The 24,081-nt window shown below is 40.5% G+C and overlaps 1 protein-coding gene across 4 annotated transcripts in view; it reads left to right on the forward strand.

Moving 5' to 3' along the window:
* NPSR1 (neuropeptide S receptor 1) overlaps window positions 1-24,081 on the forward strand; it is an 818,655-nt gene that overhangs the window by 158,244 nt on the left and 636,330 nt on the right. The gene's annotated exons all lie outside the window — the stretch shown is intronic.

Here is a 24,081-nt window from a genome sequence, read left to right on the forward strand (position 1 = left end):
TGAGTTGATAGAAAGTATAAATGTGAAATACATAATTGTCGTGGCAAGTGTGTGAATAGCTGCTAGAAATGTTACAAATTCAATAAATAAAAAAGAAGAAAAGGTGAAAGTGTCCTGTGAATCAGGTGCTGGAGCTAAAAAGAAACAAATAAAATCCCTCAGCGATTACAGAGGAAGTGCCGAGGATCTTTGACACTGAAGAAATAAAACTGAAAAAAGCCCACAGAGATAAATACCTAATATCTGTAGTGAGAGGTATTAAGTAGCTGTAGCGTCCAACAGGGAATGCACAATATCTAATGACCAAAATCGAAAGACATGTGCATTAAAAACCTTCAATGAACAAAAGGTAATTATCAAATGAATGGCACGGGTTTTGCAGATAGATTAACAATGGTGCAACGTAGCCCTCTTTTCTCTCCTATCTATAACTGCTGATAAAAAACCCCATGGGGAATTTTCAAATCCTTTTCTGAACCACATGTACACTAGACCCTGCACTTGCACTTCTAATGCCGAGTACCCACGATCGGGATTTTGGTCAGAAAAAGGTATGATGGCTTTTTCGATCTCAAGTTCTCAACGCTCAAGCATGTCTTGCATACACACGGTCACACCAAATTCCGACCGTCCAGAACGCGGTGATGTACAACACTTACGACGGCACTAGAAAAAGGAAGTTCAATAGCCAGTACGCCACCCTCCTTCTGCTAATCTCGTGTTTATCTCCTGTTAGTAGGAGTTTGGTGAGAGAGACGATTTGCGCTTTTCAGCTTTCGTGCTTTTCAGTCCATCACTGCTCTTCAGTTTATGCTTGTGGGTTTGTATGTGGTTTTCAGTGCGTGTAGTCAGTTCGTATCTGTTTTGCAGTGCGTTCTTGTCTGCTCGTTTTTGATTTTCAGCTCGCTCTTCACAGGCCTTACTGTGTTTCAGTGCATTCTGTTAGTTCGTTCTGACCAGCCGACCGTTCTGAAGGCATGTTGCGGGTACATACTCGTCGTAGAGTTCGTGCTATGCGTGTGCTTGGTGTTGGGGTTATTGCTTTGACTCAAGTCCAATCCATGAACAGGGTGGGGAGGAGTTCATGGACCAAGAATTGGTTGCTCCAGCATGACCAATTCTCTCATATGCTTTTGCTGCGTGAGATCCAGGAGAATAACCCTGAAGATTTCAGGAATTTTCTCCAGATGACGGACACCGTTTTTCACCGTCTGTTGGCTTTGCTGTCCCCTTATATTACATAGCAGGACACCTGCATGCGGCAAGCCATCACTCCGGAGCAGAGGCTCGTCGCCATGTTGCGGTACTTGGTGACAGGCAGCAGTCTGCAGGACCTCAAGTTCTCAACAGGCACCTCCCCCCAGGCTCTGGGGATCATTATTTCAGAGACCTGTTCTGTCATCATACAGGTCCTGCAGAAGGACTATATTAGGGTAAGTTTTCTCCTTTAACATCACATTCTATGTATTTAATGTATGCTAATTAGGGATGAGCTTCGAGTTCGAGTCAAACTCATGTTCGACTCCAACAGTCGACTGTTCGCCAATTCGCTGAACAGCGAACAATTTGGGGTGTTTGCGGCAAATTCGAAAGACGCGGAACACCCTTTAAAAGTCTATGGGAGAAATCAAAAGTGCTAAATTTAAAGGCTTATATGCAAGTTATTGTCATAAAAAGTGTCTGTGGACCTGGGTCCTGCCCCAGGGGACATGGATCAATGCAAACATTTTTTTTAAAAACGGCAGTTTTTTTCAGGAGCAGTGATTTTAATAATGCTTAAAGTGAAACAATAAAAGTGTAATATTCCTTTAAATTTCGTACCTGGGGGGTGTCTATAGTATGCCTGTAAAGTGGCGCATGTTTCCCGTGTTTAGAACAGTCTGACAGCAAAATGACATTTCAAAGGAAAAAAAGTCATTTAAAACTACCCGCGGCTATTAATGAATTGTTGGTCCGACAATACACATAAAAGTTCATTGATAAAAATGGCATGGGAATTCCCCACAGGGGATCCCCCAACCAAAATTTTTTTAAAAATGGCGTGGGGGTCCCCCTAAATTCCATACCAGGCCCTTCAGGTCTGGTATGGATATTAAGGGGAACCCCGGCCAAAATTTTTTAAAAAAATGGCGTGGGGTCCCCCTCAAAATCTATACCAGACCCTTCAGGTCTGCTATGGGTTTTAAGGGAACCCCGCGCCAAAATTTTAAAAAAATGGCGTGGGGTTCCCCCAAAAATCCATACCAGACCCTTATCTGAGCATGCAACCTGGCAGGCTGCAGGAAAAGAGGGGGGATGAGAGAGTGCCCCCCCTCCTGAACCATACCAGGCCACATGCCCTCAAAATTGGGAGGGTGCTTTGGGGTAGCACCCCAATTAGAAGATGCACACAAATTGGGAGTCAAACTGGGGATTTCTCTCCTGATCCCATGCCTAATGTCAACATGTGCTATCTCCCATCATGGGGGATCAATGGATGTGTTTTGGGGGGGCAACCCCTTCTTCTCACCTACTAGAGTTGCAAGAAAGGGGTTGCACCCACAAAACATGTACATTGATATCCCCTGATGGCAGATAGCACATGTTGACACACTGTGTGCATCTTCCAAATTTGGCTTTTAAAATGTATTAAAAGGTTATTTAAATGTTCTTTTGAAAAAAAAAAGTTGTAATTTTTTTTTAGATTTAGATTCTCCCTAGTACATTAATCATGTTCTTCATTCTTTGTTCAATCTCCTTGGTTTTTTCCTTTATGAGGTCTAAATCCTGACTACAAAACATTATGTCCTGGATTAGCCTTTGTGCACTGTCAGTCGTGAAATTAGTAAATTGTTCGTCCACAACATGCACATCACCTAAAAGAAAAAATATACACCATGTATTATAAATATGCAGGCATACATCTATTACCTGAATCTGTGGTGTCAGACACTCACCTGTTGTGGTGACAATTTCCACCACCTCTCCTTCCTCCACATCCTGAGGTTGTAGTGTCCTCTGTTCCCCTTCTTCAGGAGGTGGGGGGGTTCCTGGAGTCCTCAGACATCCTGCGTCTTTTCTCCCCTATGAGAATGAAACAAAGGTATACTTAGCACACAGATATTTGAGGCCAGAAATAGGAATATGAAACATTGCTTGGGAGTGTGGTACAATTGTCTGTTTGGGCAGAGTTCCAAGTTGAAGTCATTATTTATTCCCTTAACAAAGCTGCAATACTTACCTTTTTTGGACAAGTTTCACACATGGAGACACCCCAAGTATCCACTGGAGTACCTGAGTGGGACACCCTAAAAGTTTGTTCTTGTGTCCCACACTAGTGCTCCTGAGTCCAGATGTGTAAACAGCTGCCAAGTGTCCTCTCCTTACATTACACTGAATCAAGTTTGCAATTCTTTCTAGTTTCAAACACATCAAGACAACAATGTCCTACACTTCTTTTAATACAAATTAGCATGACCAAATGTAGTTAACCCTGTATCTGCCTAAAACATTGCATTTAGTTGGTGAACGAATGATGTTTACTGTGAATAATTACTGTGCCCACGAGCCTGAAATTTGCCATTTTAAACTGTACAACAGTAAAGAAAAGCACATGGCGCAGCATGCAAGTAATAATATTAATAATAGGAACACACGACAACTACTTACTTTTTAAAAGCACTTTCTTGATTCTTCTGTATTGATCCTTCTCCCTAAATTTCAGGTCTGACCAGCGTTTCCTCAATTTCTCCTTGGATTGCCGTACCCCAAAATTCCGTGGCAGACTTTTCACAACTTTAGTCATGATCTTGGCCTTTCTCACATTTGGGTTTAGGTAAGGTCCATACTTCCGATCATAGTCGGCCCTCTTCAAGATGTCCACCATCTCTACCATCTCTACAAAGGCCATATTTGAGGCCTTAAATCTTCTCCTCCGGGATTGAGACGTTTCTGGCTCTGGGCTTTCCTCCTCATTACTGCTATTATCATGCACCTGCTGTGTCTCCGCTATGTTCCTCTCCCACTGTGATGAAAGAAATGGGGCGGGGAATATTTTAGAAAGAACATCAGGGGCAGGCGACACAGGTGGAGTTTCATGCATGAGCAGTGTATATAAAGCTAACACGCGTGTGTCATACCTACGTTTTGTGTGAGTAGGAAGGAGGACCGGAAGCGCAGAACGTTCTAATGAAGGTAACATTTTAACTTGGGACATCAGTGATTCGAGATTGAGGCCTATATTGGGATAAGATTGAGAGAGCTTAGCCTGATATTAGTGTTTTTGTCTTGTATTTTGTCTTGCAGCAAATATGAATCAATTCAAAGACCCTGAATTCATGGGCCATTTCATTGACAAATACAGGGATATGCGTAATTTGTGGGAGGTTAAAAACCCCTTATATCGCAATAAAACAGCAAGGAAGGCATCGCTGGAGAAACTGCTACAATTTGTGAAGATGCACGTCCCCGACGCAGACATCGAGTTTGTGGATAAGAAAATTGGTAGCTTGAGAAGCACGTTTAGGAAGGAGCTTAATAAGGTCCAGGCTTCCATGAGATCAGGAGCAGCAGCAGAGGATGTGTATGTACCCAGTCTGGTACTACAACAGGTTTCTGGAAGACCAGATGGAAGTCAGGGAATCACTTTCTACACTTCCATCCACCCTTCCCTCAACCCTTCCCTCAACCCCAACTGAGGCTTCCAAGGACCAACCTGAACATTCCATCCTGGAAGAAGCAGAGGAGCCCAGCTGGAGCCAGGTATAGTATTTTTTAACATATTTATTGTCCGATAACAAATTAATGATTTAACAAAAAAGTGTTTTACATATCAATAGACAGTAGGGGCCAAAAATGATTGTGACAAGAATGAAAAATGCTGGGCTCAGAATGATAGTCTTTTCTATTTATTAACATTCAATTTGCAACAGTCATAAGTTGAAAATTGTGTGTGATTGATGAACCAAAAATTATTATTAATATTATTATTATACAGAATTTATATAGCACTGACAGTTTACGCAGTGCTTTACAACATTAGGGCAGACAGTACAATTACAATACAATTCGATACAGGGGGAATCAGAGAGCCCTGCTCGTTAGAGCTTACAATCTAGGAGGGAGGGTTAAGGTATACAAAAGGGTAATAGCTGTGGGGGATGAGCTAATGAAGAAAATAGTGCAGTTGTTAGATGGAGGCAGGATAGGCTTCTCTGAAGAGGAAAGTTTTCAGGGATTGCCTAAAAGTGGATACGTTTGGAGACAGCCTGACAGATTGGGGTAGCGAATTCCAGAGGATGGGCGAGGCTCGGGAGAAGTCCTGGAGGCAGATATGGGAGGAGGTGATGAGGGAGCTAGAAAGCAGGAGGTCGTGGGAGGAACGAAGAGGGTGATTAGGTTGGTATTTTGAGACTAGGCTAGTGATGTAGCTGGGGGCAGAGTTGTGGATGGCTTTGTAACTTATTGTTAGTATTTTGAATTTAATTCATTGGGCAAGTGGCAGCCAATGGAGGGATTGGCAGAGAGGGGTAGCAGACACTGAGCGGTTTGTAAGGTGGATGAGTCTGGCAGCAGCATTCATGATGGACTGAAGGGGGGATAGTCTATTTAAAGGTAAGCCAATGAGGAGGGAGTTGCAGTAGTCAAGGCGAGAGATAACCAGGGAGTGAATCAGGAGCTTTGTGGTTTCATTGGTTAGAAAGGGACGTACTTTAGAGATGTTGCGGAGGTTGAGGCTGCAAGCTTTGGAAAGTGATTGGATGTGGGACCGAAAGGAGAGTCCAGGATAACTCCTAGTATGCTGACATGTGGGGATGGGTGGATGATTGTGCCATTGCTGTTGACAGATAAGTCAGGGGAAGAGGCACGTGGGGGAGGAAATATTATAAGTTCGGTTTTGGACAAGTTGAGTTTGAGGAAGTGGTGTGACATCCATACAGATATGTCTGTTGGTCAGTTAGTGATGTGTGAGGAGACTGATGGAGTGAGTTGAGGGGTGGAGAGATAGATTTGTGTGTCACCAGTGTAGAAATGATATTGAAAGCTGTGAGAGGCTAACCCAGGGAAGAGGTGTAGATTGAAAATAAAAGAGGAACAAGAACAGAACCTTGGGGGACCCCGACAGAGAAGGGAAGAGGAGTGGAGGAGGTACAATTGTAAGTGACACTGAAGGTGCGTTGGGATAGGTAGGATGAGAGCCACTGAAGAGAACAGTCACGGAGACCAAGGGAGTAAAGTTTTTTGAGGAGGAGGGGGTGGTCAACCGTGTCAAAGACAGCTGAAAGGTCCAGAAGTAGGAGAAAACTATGTCCCTTTTTCATACACAGGAAGACCTCAGCCAGGACGAGGCTCTGGAATGTGGCACGCAGGAGGAGGCGGGGGTAAGTGTCAGCCAGGAGGTGGTGGGGCCCAGTAGCCACACCCAATTCCAGGTGCCTCCCCTCCGCCTTCCAACAAAAAGGGCCAGGAGGGGGAGTAACATGGAAGAGGCAGCACTGGGCCTCATTAAGGAGGCTAATGCGGCCCTGAAAAGCCCCCCCGACGCTGAAGAGGCATATGGCTGCTATGTAGCTGCCAAATTGCAGCAAATGGAGGAGGGTCAATGCCTCATCTGTGAGAAGATTATTTTTGAGGCCATTAATAAGGGGTTGAGGGGCCAAAGAGTGATAACATGCACATAGGTGTGCTCGCCCATCCTCCTCCTGCCACAGGTCCACCTCCAGAGCCACAGCCTCCAAGGAAGGCTGCAGGGAAGGCTGCAGGGAAGCGTGGAGGGAAGGCTGCAAGGAAGACAAGAAAGTGATGGCCTGGGTTCAGTCTGGTCTGACAGAAGACGCAGCCTGTTGTAGTACCACACCCTGGGGACATATATGTCATCTGCTGCTGTTCGTGATCTCTGGGAGTCCTGGACCAGATTGTGCTCACTATTATATGGACTTCTCAGGATACCAATTTTAATTTACAAAGAGTTGATGTGTGCCCTGGTGTACAAAGGCTTCGCAAATTCAAGCATTTTCTCCAGCATTGCCTTCCTCTTTATTTTTCTTTATTATGAGCCAGAATAAATGTTTTTTTTTTATATGAAAATACTTGCCTATGTGTTTTTCTTTAAATAGGACAGTTTGTTTGTAAGTAGGCAGGTACATTTCCAAAATACAATGTCAAATTAACAAGGGACACCATCCAACCTCCTTGAGCTTTATAAAAATACAAGATTATTATATTATGTTGTTGTGGAAACTTGACACCCCAAAAAAAATTATGGAGATCGCTAGAAAATAATTTAAAAATAAACCAAAAAACAGGAGATCTTGATTAAAAATAAAAAAAAAGATGACTATAAAAAATAATTCTAAACATTATTATGGAGATCTGGCTTTAAAAACAAAAAAGATTATTCAGGAGATCACGAGGAATAATAAAGAAATACGTTTGTGAGAACTGTGTGTGAATATCAGCAGCAAAACAACTTCATTCTTCTAGCATTATAAAGAACAAAAGAATGCGCTGCATTAAAAGATCCAATAATTTGCAGCGTAAAGAATGTGCTAGCTCCCTTATGAGCTAGCTAGTTTTACCAGACCGAGCACTTCCGTCTCGTACTTGATTCTGAGCCTGCGTGATTTTTGGCGCGTAAGAATTGCATACAGACGATCTCATTTTCGGATAGGAACTTTTTCCAAGAACCTGCTCTCAATCTTTTGCTGGCTGGAATTCCGCCAGCAAAAGTCCGATGGAGCATACACATGCTTTGCTGGTGGCATTTCCGATCGTGTGTACGGGGCATTAGCATTGGTATTGAAAAACTCCCCCCACTAATGAGGAAAATGGTTGTACATATACTATTTGCAGCCCGCATTTCATTGGTGAAAGAATGGCGCTCACAAATACTTCCAAAAATTGAGGAGGTGATATCTAGAGTTAATGCTTAATATATAATGGAAAAACTACTTGTATACAAAGAAAGAAGAGCTCCAGCTTTCCATAGATACTGGGAGAATTGGAGAACACAATATGCCTCTCCACATTTGTGATTATTGCTTTACGTTTAATCTTTGCTGATACTTATTACATACTTCAGGTCGTCAAGTGGTAAGAACTAACAATAGGTGTGGTCATATTAGGAGTTTCATTAATGACACTTTGAATTCATAACCACTTCTGGACCAGCATATGTGTACTAATAGGCATTAAGAGTATTTCAATGTTTATTTACTGATTAACAAAAATGCACATACCAAACTTACTGTGCGTCTCAACTCCAGGGATGCTCATCAAGGTCCAAGGAGGGCTACTCTCTAACTGTTCCTACGCAGAGCCTGATCACAGTGTGTACCCGGTTGGGGTGACAGGCTTTACCTCCTGTTGAGGTCGTGTGATGTATTAATATAGGTAGGTCACACAAGAACAACATTTTTTACATTTGGAAGTTTGATATTTGATACACATTTTGTTAATGTATTGTGATATATACAAAGCTTTAAATTTTACATGTAAAATGTAAAATTCAATACAAATCTATGGTTTAAAAAAAAATTTCCTTTATCAGTGATATAAAATATTATATATATCAATTACTACTAGAAGGGCATTTCATATGCCCCAAATCTACCAGCAAGAAAAACCTTGATTGCTCTTAATTCAAGGTTTTCATTCTCCAAGCTGGAGTGGTGGGTGTGCCATTCCAATTATGCTTATTAAGCCTACCATGTCTTTAGATGTAATTTTGCCAAAATTCGTAATTATGAAGAATTACTCTGCCTTTTGGTTTCTTCATCCTTTACTATTTTTCTAAACAGTGGGTAAATAGCATTCAAGAACAGGCAATGTGGAACCTACTTAGGAAACTAGTAAACTCACCTCAACTTCTTTTTGTGAAAAAATGCTTGGATTTCCATTAGACAAATGTTACACTGTATCTGATCCTTCAATTTAAATATGCAGAGGATAACTTCATCAATATGATAACATGAGTGAAAATCATGGCTGCTTAAAAAAGAAATACAAATAACTTCATTTTTAGATGGACTGCATTATATTTTAAAAAAAGTTGTGCATGGAATGTTTACCAAATTTCTGGCCATTCATCTATTAAAGTGTTTGTTACCCTTAAAAAAAAAACAGATCATGTTCCCTTAAAGCATGTTATACAGCACAGTGCTTGTGCTGTGTAATTTCTGACTGATCCTGCCTGGCTATGCCCTCCCACGTGTAATCTGACCATGGTTTATCATAGCTGCTGAGCCCATACATCATGATCAGTTTACATGCCTTCGTCATCCGCAGCTCTCCTCTCTGTTCTCCTGTGTCCTCCTGCGTCCTCCTTCCCCCCTGCCTGTCGGCTTGTACCAGTGCTCACCCCCCTTCCTGCTGGTATCATAAGTTAGTGTTGTTGATACAATCCCCTCTGTTATAATAAATGCTGTGCCCCACTGTATGTGTTTTTTAAAAAATCAGCTGATAAATACCTTATTTTTTAGTGATCAGCTGTCTCTCTCCTCCTCTCCTCTCCTCCACCCGGCTGACGTCAGCGGGGGTTTCTCGGCTCTGCCTGCTGTGCTGTCAGACCTGGAGAGGAGAGAGATACCATAAGCACTGAGTGGCACTATAAAATCAGGTATTTGTTGGTGGATTTTTTACAAAACACATACAGTGGGGCACAGCATTTATTACAGAAGAGAGGATTTTAGCAACAACACTAAATGGCTTAACAACCACTTTAAGTGAAAAATTAACATGCATTGTAAGGTACAGGTAAATATGGAATCCTAGTAATTTAGTTTAGTGTGCAGATCAAGAACAGGTCCAGTAGAAAATAGATTAACTCACATACTGTCACAACTAGGGTTGCTGTTCAGATTCGGTTCTGATATGGTTCTGAAAACCTGGAACTGAACATCTGCAGTGTGCAAAATGCACTGAATTCAGCACCCCAGTAGTAATCTATCCAATAGCTTGCTGCCAGAGGACCTGGTGACTATGATGCAATTTCATTATGCATTTTGTTTGTTCTTTTTTATATGTATTATACTACGCTGCTCTATAGAATTGATATTTCCTGAGCCACGTCTCACTGTGTGCCTTTGAAGAGCCTTCCTCGGCTCTCCACTTGGCAGGACCTCTAAATTAGTTTTGCATAGCCTTCTTTGCTATATAGGCATCACCCTCCGGCCTGATCCCCTGGGCTGTATTCTACAATCATATGAAGTACCATGTCAGGACCAGGATCATCTGCTGGTGTTAGCAAACAAACACTCTTGCATCAGCCAGCCTCTAGCGATACTGATTACTGGGACCAGATGGCTACTGGGAGACACCCACTTGTGACAACTGGAACTACACTATTCCACTCTGGGAACCACAGCGTCACCAACAGATGCCTTGTGCATTATCCCAAGATAATTTATTAATAAAAACAATTTAAAAAACTACTCGCAAACATGTGGAAAATGATTGCTTGTAAAAGCCACCTGTTTGTGGCAATCAGTCCTGGAACCAACAGTCTTCAGATAACAAGAGGGAAGATATCAGGACCACTGCTGGCTGATGCATTTTGAAGGAGTACCTTCTTCCTCAGAGCCTAGCAGTAATGGCTCCTTCAGCTTGTTATATACACATAACCCCTTTAGTGGATGGTGGTCTGAGGCTCTCATGGGATGTGTCTAATGAACGTATATGTGTATATAACAAGCTGAAGGAGCCATTTCTGCTAGGTACTCCTTTGAAACGCATCAGCCAGCAGTGGTCCTGTTTTCTTTCCCCTTGCTATCTGGAGACTGTCAGTTCCAGGATTGATTGCCACAAACAAGTGGCTTTTACAAGCAATCATTTTCCACATGTTTGTGAGTAGTTTTTTAAATTGTTTTTATTAATAAATTATCCTGGGATAATGCACAAGGCTGGTGCACTCTCTTCTTTTTATCTTTTTTCATCTGCTGGTGACGCTGTGGTTCCCAGAGTGGAATAGTGTAGTTCCAGGTGCCATAATGGGTGTCTCTCAGTAGCCATCTGGTCCCAGTAATCAGTATCTCTAGAGGCTGGCTGTGTCAGAAACCATGAATCAGACTGAGACACAAGTACAGTTAAATCACACTTGTTTAATCCTTTCATGACTAAGCCTATTTTTGACATTTGGTGTTTACAAGTTAAAATCCGTATTTTTTGAAAATTACTTAGAGCCCCCAAAAATTATATATATTTTTTAGCAGAGAATCTAGAGAATAAAATGGTAATTGTTACAATATTTTATATCACACGGTATTCGTGCAGCAGTGTTTTAAACGCAACTTTTTGGGAAAAGGGACACTTTCATGAATTTTAAAAAACCAAACAGTAAAGTTAGCCCAATTTTTTTGTATAATGTGAAAGATGATGTTATGCAGAGTAAATAGATACCAAACATGTCACGCTTTATAATTGCACGCACTCGTGGAATGACAACAAACTACAGTACCTAAAAATCTCCATAGGTGACGCTTTCATTTTTTTCACTGTTACCAGGTTAGAGTTACAGAGGAGGTCTAGTGCTAGAATTATTGCTCCCGCTCTGGCGATCGCGGCGATACCTCACATATGTTTACATATGCGGGTGCGACTTCCATATGCATTTTCTTTGCTGCACGAGCTCGTGGGGACGGGAACGCTTTAATTTTTTTTTCTTACTTGTTTATTTTATTAATTTTTAAAAAAAATTTTTTTGGATCACTTTTATTGCTGTCACAAGGAATGTAAACATCCCTTGTGACAGTAATAGGTGGTGACAGGTACTCTTTATGGAGAGATGGGGGGTCTAAACCCCCGATCCCTCCTTTGCACTTCAAAGTATTCATATCACCATTTTTGGCAATTCAAAATACTGTATATTTTTTTAAAACTGGCGCCATTGGCAGCCGAGTAAACGGGAAGTGACGTCATGATGTTGCTTCCATGATTACTATTAGGAGGCTGGAACGAAGCCACTTAAGGCCCGGTAAGAGCGGCGGGAGGCGGTGGGAGGGGGGGCGTCCCCTCCCGCTCCTCCGGTATAACAGCAGAGCGGCTTTTAGCCGCATTGGTTGTTATACCTAGAAAGCCGATCGCCGGCTCTAAAAAATAGAACTGGGAAAGCCGAGTACACACATCTGCATACGCTCGGCGGGAAGGGGTTAATAATAATAAAAAAAAGGTATACAGAGTAAACTTAGTCAAAACATAGCCAGAGTTCAGGAACCGGAACGGATAGTCAGACAAGCCAAAACCTCAGGGAGCCAGAAGGAATGTCAGTAAAGCAAGTCTTTAACAGGAACACAGGAGTGCGTCTCTAGAGATATGAGCAAGGCAAAGGCAGAGATCATCTGGACTGGATGGCTTAAGTAGGCAGGACCGACGAGCAGAATCATCAACAGGTGAGTCACTGTGGAGAGATAGGAGCTGGCAATTAGCTGACAGCTGAGCGGCCAGCTCAGAGAAGGAAGGGCTGGGCCCAGCCCTGACAGGCTGCTGGGAAGGTATATAACTCCTTCCTTAACTAACTTCCTTGGCTCAGTGTTTTGCTTGTGTGCCTTCTACCAGGTTATTGATGTGCTGCTCCTGACCTAGATCAAGACATCTGTTATGATTCTGTTTTAGGTGCCCTGCTACTTCAAACCTACTACTCTTGTTCCTGATAGCAATTATGGCCTCCTTCCTGATTCATCTTCCTTCAACTCCGTTCTCACCCTGTTTATCTGTGTTCCCCATTTTTTATATATTGTATTATAGTTAGGTTGCTTGTTAGGTATTTTGTCAAATGGTTTATGGTCCACATACATCTTTACATTTTCTGTGTATGTGTATTCTGTTTGCTGGTGTTGAATAGGTTTTGGTTTATTAGTAATAAATCTTACGTTCCTAAGTACAGCTGTAACTCTGCTGTTGCTGGATACTTGCACTTGTTATCCCTTACATACCATCTATACACACCCAGGCCATTTTGTTTTGTGACCTCTTAGAATTGCTAGTAAACATAATTGTTGTGGTCTCCACTCTCCATGCATCATGTGTATTTGCTTACAGTTTCAGCCCTCACTGGGTATACAATTTGTATTCTTGCTCATAGACATTCAGATCTTTGGCTACCCCCTTGACATCTTTCAAACACATCCTTATGCCCTCTCTCGAGGGGAGGGGGACATTACTATTCCTGTGACCTGGGAAGTCAGGATTGCTTTTATGATCCTTGTACAGCTCCTCTATGGACAGCCAAGTGGAAAGCTCACATGCATATCACTTCATTAACTGTTTGCACCATGCTCTGGTGTTTGCTTTATACTGGGAGGAAGGAAACTGACATTGTTCTCACTCACCTGTGATAAGATTAGTGTTATGACATACACCCTTTTTTCTCTGCCAATGCATATTGTGCCAATCCTCTTTCTCTTCCTCTTCACCTCCACTAGCTTTCCACCATTATTTTCCTCTAACCCTTTCATATCCTCTTTTTTTCCCCTACTTTTTTCCTCCCTTTACCCACCTTATTTTTTTTTTTCAAATTATGAGTTTATTAAAGATCAAGAGAGGATGTAGCTCCATCGTACTCACATAAGGCATACATATACATTCCTTTTGAGGACGCAGCCTCCAATGGTTCAATACCATAATGTTCGGACACAACAAAAACTACATATTTATATATAAACCGTTATGTAATACTAATAAGCCTTAAAAAATGTGAAAAATATGTGAGTGGGGCCAACCCTCTCCCTTTTCCATTTTCATTTAAGCAATAATATAAGAGCTGTAGAGAGAGAGAGAAGAGCGTATGTAAGACAAAGGAATAAGAGGTAGAAAAGTAAAAGAAATAAAGGAGTAATATTAGGTAATAAGAAGGAGGGAAGGAGGCATGAGGGAAGAGGAGGGGAAAAGGGGGCGGCTATTGCGTGTGTCACCTGCCAGGCCCATGGTGGAAAAGTGTTATAGACCGTTCCCAAACAGAAACATATCTTAGGTGGACCATACTAGACAGATAAGCTCCCTCCCAGGAGCGTCTGACCCTCATCAGAGAAAATAAACATGTTCCACCCGGACCAAGTCCTGTTGAACAATTCATTTTGGTTTCTAGCTGTCAAAATCAAATCCTCCATTCTCTTAATGTCCTCCACCTTTCTGATCCACGCACCAACTGAAGGGGGTTGCGTAGACTTCCAGAGCAAGGGAATACACGCAGCATCCAACTTACCCACCTTATTTCCCTGATTCCTCACAATCTCCCTCTATCCAACCCTCTTCTCCATTCCCTTTCCTCCCATTCCTCCTTTCCCTCTTTTATTCTTGTCCTTTCTTCCCTTCTACTTCACCCCCCTTCCCTCTTTTCTCTTTGAACACAATTGAACTGACATGTTCAGGTCCCCCTAAGCCGGCGCCAAGCTAAGCCAGCTGTGTACGTGGAGTGGGGACTGTCAGTCTATCTGCCCCTATGCCCTCTGCCCCTATGCTTCCTCTTAACGGCGTGAGTTCCAAGCCTCATTCTCGTTCTAAGCAGGAAGTGACGAAAGTTATCTCCCAGCAGCCTCTGAGGCTGCTGGGAGTTCAGTTGTGTGTTTTTTAACTTTTTTAATAAAAATACAGTTACATACTACACTATGATGGCTATCTATATGTTTCATGAGAACCAATAGAGCAAGATGCATTAGTATACTGCTTGCAAAGGCTGCTGTTGGACCTATGAAAAATGGAGTGGTTATCCAAAAGGCGCATAATTGTTTATATCTGGTGAGTGGCCATTTCGCTAGCTGGTGGTGTAGTCATTGTAATGGTGGAAGTGGAAGCACTTAAATATTGCTGAGGAACATCACCATTGGAAGGAATTGATCACTCACTGTGGACATTCACTGTACTTTGTTACACACATATTTTTTATGTATGGACTCAATGGACTGAGTTGTTTGATTACACAATATCTGTAAATTTTTGGTTCATTTTCAACATTACCCTCATTTTTCTTTTTTTCACATTTTTTCTATATTTCAATATTTTATATATTTGGCACTTGCACTTTAAATCATTGATAAATATTTGTCATTAAGGTTTTTCCATATGGGAGTATTATATTGTGGTGTAGTTTGGGCACATATATAAATTGTCAGCATGAAAAATATCTGTAAGGAGTTCACACACAAATAGAAAATAGGTGCATATACGTATATTTGTTTTGGTTATTAGAAGTGGTATGGTATTAATTATTTTTTAGAAGTTAGCGCAATCCACACATTAAGGTACGTTACTTTGCCCAGCCGTGCCATTCTGCCGATGTATATCTACAGGAGGAGGTCGGCAAGCAGTTAATTTGCAACAGGAAAAATACATAATTCCTTTAACTAATATGCTTGGGGGATGCCTAAAAACTGTATAATGATTATGTCCTAGGGACAGTATTATCTACACTGCATTATGGCATCATATAAATTGTATGTGTAAAAATTTGGTTTACTTTACATTATTCATTGGCTTACATACAGCAGCAGCAACAATTCAGTATGAGTGATTTTTACTCCAGAAAAGTTTTAGGTAGTTAGATAGATTTTTGCAAAGACACATTTTCTTCTGTAGGAGTGATTGCCTATAATTGGGTGGTGGATTCAGCAGACACAATATAGCTAATATCTATTGCAAAATATACACCTGGGGAAGCAATATAAGAGGGAGAGATTTATTGAAAAAAAATTTTTTCAAAAAGAGATAGCGAAAGACAGTGGCCATAAATATTTTATAGACTTACTGCTCATTATGCAAGCATTCATAGTATATAGAAATAAATCATGTTTTATTGTGAAAAAAATTTCATTTATTATGTCACAATTAAGAGACAATAACATTTTACAAATGCGCTACACGCAATGTAAACATTTTTACAAAGCCACAATGGAAGATTATGCATGTTTTAATATAGGATCTAGAATGTGTTTTTCAGAGCCATAAGCCAGTAAAACTCAGGCAGATTTCATCAAGAATAACAAATTACTGTCTTTTTTCTAAAGACCAGAAAATTGTACAAATTTGTAGCAGAATTTTTGAAGCGTTTTTGATAGTCTGCTATTTTAGAGAAGAAAAGCAGGCAGGTTTCATATAAAAAAATATTATTGCCTATTTTTCAAGCTTGGAGACTGAAAAAGTTCAAAATTAAAGCATACCTTTTAATTCTTCATTGGATAGGTCACAATTTTTGAGGAAGTGAGAAAGCAGATTGCATCTAGAAATAGAAAATGAGAAGTCAATTTATATATGTATGAGGAGTCAATTTATATATGTATATATATTTATAGTGCCTTGCAAAATTATTCACCCCCTTGGCTTTTTACCTATTGTGTTACATTACAGCCTTTTTTTTAAGTTAATAATCTTTATTTGTTTTCTTCAGTTACAATTTGTAATTTATAAAAATATCAAAAATAACCACAATAAAAATAATACAGGGTACATTTGAGAACATTTCACATTATTTACCCCTTTAACCCCCTATTTTATTTGCTACTCCCTTTTATCCCTTCCCTCCCCTCCTTACCTATATTCTGGGTCATACTTTCTCCTACTCCTGTATATTAATTTCCACAGAGCCTTCCATAGCCTTTCTTTTAATGCTTTACATAGGATATCCCATCTTCTCCAACCAGGGCTTCCACATTTTTTTTTAATTCCTTAATATTTCTTCTCCTTGTATACACTGTTTTCTCTCTCCATATCATCTCTGTTACTATGCTGACCAAATCTCTTACCGTTGGGGGTTTTTTTGCTTGCCATCTTTGTGCTATTAATTTTCTTGCTTGAAAAAGACACCTCAGCACTGCTTTAGTTACACCGGGCATACCATCTATTCCCTCTCCCAAGCCCAAGATGCAGAGTCTGGGATCCATCTCCAATCTAGACCCATATATCGTGTTTATTGTTTCAAGGATCTCTGACCAATAGCGAAACAACTTAGGGCACCTCCATATCATATGCAGCAAATCCCCTGTGCCCTGACATCTAGGGCACTCCGAATCTACTCTCCATCCAAACACATTACAGACTTTAGTTCAATGCTTTTTTAATCTGAATTATATGTGATGGATCAGAACACAATAGTCTAAGTTGGTGAAGTAATATTAAAAATATATACATAAAACTATTTTTCAGAAATAAAAATCTGATAATTGGCATGTGCGTATGTATTCACCCCCTTTGTTATGAAGCCCATAAAAAGCTCTGGTGCAACCAATTACCTTCAGAAGTCACATAATTAGTGAAATGATGTCCACCTGTGTGCAATATAAGTGTCACATGATCTGTCATTACATATACACAGCTTTAAAGGCCCCAGAGGCTGCAACACCTAAGCAAGAGGTACCACTAATCAAACATTGCCATGAAGACCAAAGAGCTCTCCAAACCAAGTAAGGACTAATGTTGTTGAGAAGTACAAGTCAGGTTTAGGTTATAAAAAAAAATATCCAAATCTTTGATGATCCCTAGGAGCACCATCAAATCTATCATAACCAAATGGAAAGAACATGACACAAACCAAAACTCACGGCTCATGGTTCCACAGCAGAGACTGGAGTATCTGCACATGGGACGACAATAAGCCGTACGTTCCATAGAGCTGGGATTTATGGCAGAGTGTCCAGAAGAAAGCCATTACTTTCAGCAAAAAACAAAATGGCACATTTTGAGTTTGCGAAAAGGCACGTGGTAGACTCCTAAAATGTATTGAGGAAGATGCTCTGGTCTGATGAGACTAAAATTGAATTTTTTGGCCATCAAAGAAAATGCTATGTCTGGCGCAAACACATCACATCACCCAAAGAACACCATCCCCACAGTGAAACATGGTGGTGGCAGCATCATGCTGTAGGGATGTTTTTCAGCAGTCGGGACTGGAAAACTGATCAGGGTTGAGGGAAAGATGGATGGTGCTAAATACAGGGATATTCTTGAGCAAAACCTGTACCACTCTGTGTGTGATTTGAGGCTAGGGCGGAGGTTCACCTTCCAGCAGGACAATGACCCCAAACACACTGCTCAAGCAACACTTGAGTGGTTTAAGGGGACACATGTAAATGTGTTGAAATGGCCTAGTCAAAGCCCAAACCTCAATACAATAGAAAATCTGTGGTCAGACTTAAATATTGCTGTTCACAAGTGCAAACCATCCAACTTGAAGGAACTGGAGCAGTTTTGCAAGGAAAAATGGGCAAAAATCCCAGTGGTAAGATGTGGCAAGCTCATAGAGACTTATCCAAAGCGACTTGGAGCTGTGATAGCCGCAAAAGGTGGCTTTACAAAATATTGACTTTAGGGGGGTGAATAGTTATGCACAATGTTATATTCTTTATATCTAAATTTTAATTCGGTTTAAAAAAATATGTAACTGAGGTTATGAAATCCCCTGTAAAATAGTGTTGGGTTAATTTGTGAGGGTTTAGGTTTCTGCGCAAAATCTAACAAAGAGAGCAATTTTATATAAGGGAAGAACAGCATGAAGAAAGGTCTCTTAGACTTCTTCCAACACGCAGCAAACTTCTACAGAAATCAGCATACAGACAGCTTCTTTAAGAACAAAGGACACAGCAGCCATTTTAAGCACATGTCATGAACTATTCTTTGAAACCAACAATGCTATTTCATATCTTTTATTTTATTTGAAGCAACATTTATTTTGAATGCAAATGTACAACCTTTTGTAAATATTTATGTAACTTTTGTGTGGAAATAAATCACTTGGTTTGATTTAAGCTGACTCAGTCATATCAACAATTCAGAAATTAGTCTCACAATCATTTGAAAGGCAGAAGATCCTTTCACAGCTATAAAGCTATTTTTACATTGGCATTGCCAGCCAGAATCAATTTGGCAGAAGTTTTTTACCACTTCCTTCCTTTGATCAGAGGGGAGAAAGTGAAGTACAGAAATTAACTTCGGAAATATTGAACGAACCTAAAGGAAAAATCGATCGATTGATGATTGTGAAGACCTGAGAATTTTGTGTGGAAATCAGAAGTCTTGAAAGACGGTTATTTGAGGAGGAATGGGCAAAAATCCCAGTGGTAAGATGTGGCAAGCTCATAGAGACTTATCCAAACGACTTGGAGCTGTGATAGCCGCAAAAGGTGGCTCTACAAAGTATTGACTTTAGAGGGGTGAATAGTTATGCACATTGACTTTTTCAGTTATTTTGTCCTATTTGTTGTTTGCTTCACAATAAAAAAAAACATCTTCAAAGTTGTGGACATGTTCTGTAAATTAAATGATGCAAATCTTCAAACAATCCATGTTAATTCCAGGTTGTGAGGCAACAAAACAAAAAATGCCGGGGGGGGGGAGTGGATACTTTTGCAAGGCACTGTAGCAAGGCATTTATTCAAATCACCATATCTTGATAATCATGGAGCTGAAGTTCAAAGTGATGCATCTGAGAGATTGCGTCAGTTATTACTGTGTATTATGGGAGAGGAAACGCAGATGGCTGAAATATTGGACTCCTTAAGAGTTACAATATATGATGATCCTTTTCATTTTAGAGAGACATTTGCTAAGGCGATCAAAATGGTATATGTAGTGGAAGATTAAAATTCTGCATTAATAAGGGCATTTGTTCAAAAATGTACATATTTAAATCCTGCGTCAATGGCGTTAGCTAGTCAAAAAGAAAGTTTGGATGATGTAACTTCAGTTATAGAGAAGACAATTAAAATGGAGTCATTTAAAAACCAAGATATTCTGTCATTCAGAATAGCAATTCTGAAAGAGACAGACTAGGGTTAAAGCAGGTGATGCTGTCACCTTCAGGAATGACAGGTTAAGACAGTTTGATCATAAAAAGCCAATTACATGTTTTTACTGTCAAAAATTAGGTCACTACAAATCGTGTGTAGGAAGTATGTAAAAAATATTGAGTTGAAAAATATTGGGAAAGAAAATGGATTGATATCCAGTCAACCTTCTGCTCCACCTTCAGCAGAAGAAGTTAAAACTTTTTCTCCTTACACTCCTCTGAGGAAAGAGCTAAGAGAGATTGGTATGCACATTCAACCAGTGAAATCAATGGGAGACAGCCATCATTGGCTTCCCCATAACAAATAGAGGAAAAAGAATTAGTTTCTCACTCTTTAGATTATGTTGCTCCCATATTTCTAGACAAGAGTGGTTGTCCTTATTTAAAAACTCAAATTAATGGACAAAACGTGAGAACATTATTGGACACAGGAGCTCAGATCAGTGTCACTGGTTTGAAATTACCTGTTTTATCAGATGCAGCAATTTGCATAATTGTTGGGTTTAACCACTTCAATACCAGGCACTTACGCACCTTCCTGCCCAAGCCAATTTTCAGCTTTCAGCACTGTCGCAATTTGAATGACAATTGCGCGGTCATGCTACATTACATCCAAACAAGTTTTTTTACCATTTTGTTCCCACAAATAGAGCTTTCTTTTTGTGGTATTTGATCACCTCTGTGATTTTTACTTTTTGCGCAACAAATAAAAAAAGACTGAAAATGCAGAAAAAAGTTTTTCTTTGCTTCTGTTAAATTTTTTTGTAAGTAAGTAAGTTTTCTTCTTCAATGATGGGCTCTGATATGGCTGCACTGATGGGCACTGATAAGGCAGCACCAATTGGCACCGATGAGGTGGCACTGATGAGGTGGCACTGATGGGCCCTGATGATGGGCACTGATAGGCGGCACTTATGGGCACTGGTATGTGGCACTGATGGGCACTCATAGGCAGCACTGATGGGCACTCATAGGCAGCACTGATGGGAACTCATAGGCGGCACTGATGGGTACTTATGGATGGCACTGATGGGTACTTATGGGTGACACTGATAGATGGCACAGGTGGGCACTGATGGTCACTGATAGGTGGGCACTGATGGGCATGGATGGGCACTGAGAGGTGGCACTGATGGACACTGATGGGTGGCACTGATGACAGTGATGGGTGGCATTGCTGGGCATCAGTTCTTTGATCTGGACCATAATGTGGCCAGTCAGTGCACTATTGCACATATTTTTTCATATGTGGATGGCCATGGGGTACATTCTTGGCCATCCACGTGTTGTCCCCTTCCCTGGTGGTCCTGGCGGCTTCCCTCCCCATCAGGAGAGCCACCGGTCGGCTCTCCTCTACTCGCGTCTGTCAAACGTGAGTGAGGAAAAGATGATCAACGTCTCTTCCTGTTTAGCTCGTGATCAGCCATGATTGGACACGGCTGATCACGTGGTAAAGAGCCTCCGATGGAGGCTCTTTACCGAGACTGGTGTAGCGGTGTGTCAGACTGACACACTGCACCACCAATCGCCACGATGCACGCCCCCACAGGAAATAATTTGAAGTTAAAACTAGTGGTACAGTCACACAAAAAACTTTGGAGTCAAAAAAAGAACGAGGTTGGTTTATTTAAAGGTATTGACGTTAACATTGAGGGCAAGGAGTTTTTAGAACAGGGTATCATCAGGAAAGGCTATCATCAGGAGGCTCTTTACCGAGACTGGTGTAGCGGTGTGTCAGACTGACACACTGCACCACCAATCGCCACGATGCACACCCCCACAGGAAATAATTTGAAGTTAAAACTAGTGGTACAGTCACGCAAAAAACGTTGGAGTCAAAAAAAGAACGAGGTTGGTTTATTTAAAGGTATTGACGTTAACATTGAGGGCAAGGAGTTTTTAGAACAGGGTATCATCAGGAAAGCTAATTCTATGACAAATAATCCTTTATGGGTAGTGACTAAATGAGATGACCCTAGTGCATACAGACTTTTGATTGACCTAAGAATGCTAAACAAATACATACCATGTTGTTCGCCTATTTTAGCGGAAACACCAAATATCATGTCACAATTAAACGCTAACACAAAAGTGTTTTCTGTACTAGACATTGCAAACATTTTTTTACTATTCTTCTGGCCAAAAGCTGTCAATATAAATTTTCATTTATCTACAAACATGTCCAAAATGTTTTTAATAGGCTTCCGCAAGGCTATCACAGTTCGCCATCTATATTTCATCAAGCGTTGGCAAATGTTCTATCAAAATTCTCTAGACCAGATTGCTTAATCCAGTATGTAGATGACATACTTCTTTCAAGTGAAAATGAGGAGGCATTTGACTCTTCTTGCAGAAGTGTTGACACTTCTGAAAGAAGAAGGTCTCAAGCTGAATACACGCAAAGTTCAGCTCATGAAAAGTGAAGTAAAATTTCTAGGAATTTTGATTGGTCCAGGGATATAGCAGCCTTTATAGGAATGTATGGAGGCTATTGCACCTTTACCTGTACCAACAACATTCAAAGCATTGAGACAATTTTTGGGTTTGGTAAATTTCTCCAGAGATTTTATCGAGTCATTGGCAGAGAAGGCGAAACCGCTATATGATTTGTTAAAACATTCAGAGGAGAATGAATTTGGTGCCTGGACAGAAGTCCAGCAAAAAGCTTTTGAAATGTTGAAAAATGATTTGCAGTCAGCCCCTGCATTAGCGACAGTGGATAAACAGGCATCATTTCCTTTGCAAGTGCATGCTTCAGAAATTGCCATCTCAGCTGTTTTGCTTCCGGAACAGGGAGAAGATTGGAGAATTCTTGTTTATTTTTCTCGTTCGTTATTCCCATGGAAAAGGGCTTTGATGAATGTTTCCGGCAATTAGTGGGTGTACATTATGAGTTAAAAGCAACAGAGCATATTGTTGGATTTAACAAAATCGTTTTACAAACCCCACATAGTACCTTGAAGTTCCTTTTTGAGAAAAATGTTCCTGGAGTCTCCAACCAAAGAATTTCTCAATGGTTGTTGGTTCTATCACCCAAACAAATACAGGTTGAACACAATGCCAAGTATATTCTTCCTCAGTTGATGGAATACAATGGTCTAGAGCATGAATGTTTGTGTGAAGTCCATGAAACACAATCTCCTCTCTTCCTTAGAGAGGCAGAGAAAATTGATGAACCTGTATTTGTTGATGTTTCGAGATATTGTATGTCAGGTAATTATTGTAGTGGGTATTCAATTTGGTATCCAGAGCGTAATCTTGCCATACAATACAAGTTGCCAGGACATTTTTCAGCTCAATGAGCAGAACTTGAAGCAGTAAGAACAGTACTGACAATTGACAAGGAAGAGAATAGAAGTCCACTAGTAATTTATAGTGATAGTTCATATGTTGTTCATTCTCTTACTGACTACGTACCTATTTGGAAACTTAGAGGTTTTGTAGATTCATCCTCTTGTGCAGAAAGAGACACTTGAATCAGTTTTGAACTTGCAAAGAACAATCCTCTTGCATATGCTATTGTGCAAATTCCACCACATAAAAAAGATAATAGTGTGTTATCTATCGGTAATCGAACAGCAGACACATTAGCAAAGGAAGCAGCTTTGCATGGAGAATTAGTGAACCAACCTGAAACGGTTTCAATGTTGTGAAGGAAATAGACACACAGATTCACTCATTTGCAGAGGAACAGGAAAGGGATTTGTCTCTTTTTTTTCTACACCGGGTGACACAAGATCATCCTTTGTTTGTGAAAGATGGGTTTCTGCATCCTGTTATACCACAACACCTACAGGTGGAATTCACTAAATTCAATCATGAAAGTTTAGTTCACATTGGTAAGCAAAAATTGCTTGAAATTCTTAAAGAGAAGTTTTATTGGGACAAAATGGAAGAGACCGCAGACAGTGTAATTAAATATTGTATAATTTGTGCACAAGTGAATCCTAGACCTGAATTCCTCCAGCAGACGGACCTTGGTCCTCTATACAAATAGATTATATAGGACCATTACCATCAGGGAAAAATGGATTCAGATTTGCTTTAGTTTTGATTGAGATCCTCCCAGTTTGCAAAGATGATGCTTTAACAACTGCTAGAATGTTGATTAATCATGTTTTTCCAGTTTGGGGTATACCAACAAACCTCAGTAGTGACATAGAATCCAATTTTTACAGATAAAATCATGCAGGCAATGTGTAAAATCTTGGGAATAGAACAGAGATTTCATGTTCCATATCATCCACAGTCTGCAGGTATTGTGGAAAGAATGAATAAGACTATCAAATCTAGAAATGCAAACATGTTAGACAGAGGAAATACTTGGGTTGATGTTG

The sequence above is a fragment of the Aquarana catesbeiana genome, linkage group LG05 (assembly GCF_042186555.1).
Source record: "Aquarana catesbeiana isolate 2022-GZ linkage group LG05, ASM4218655v1, whole genome shotgun sequence".
NCBI lineage: Eukaryota > Metazoa > Chordata > Amphibia > Anura > Ranidae > Aquarana > Aquarana catesbeiana.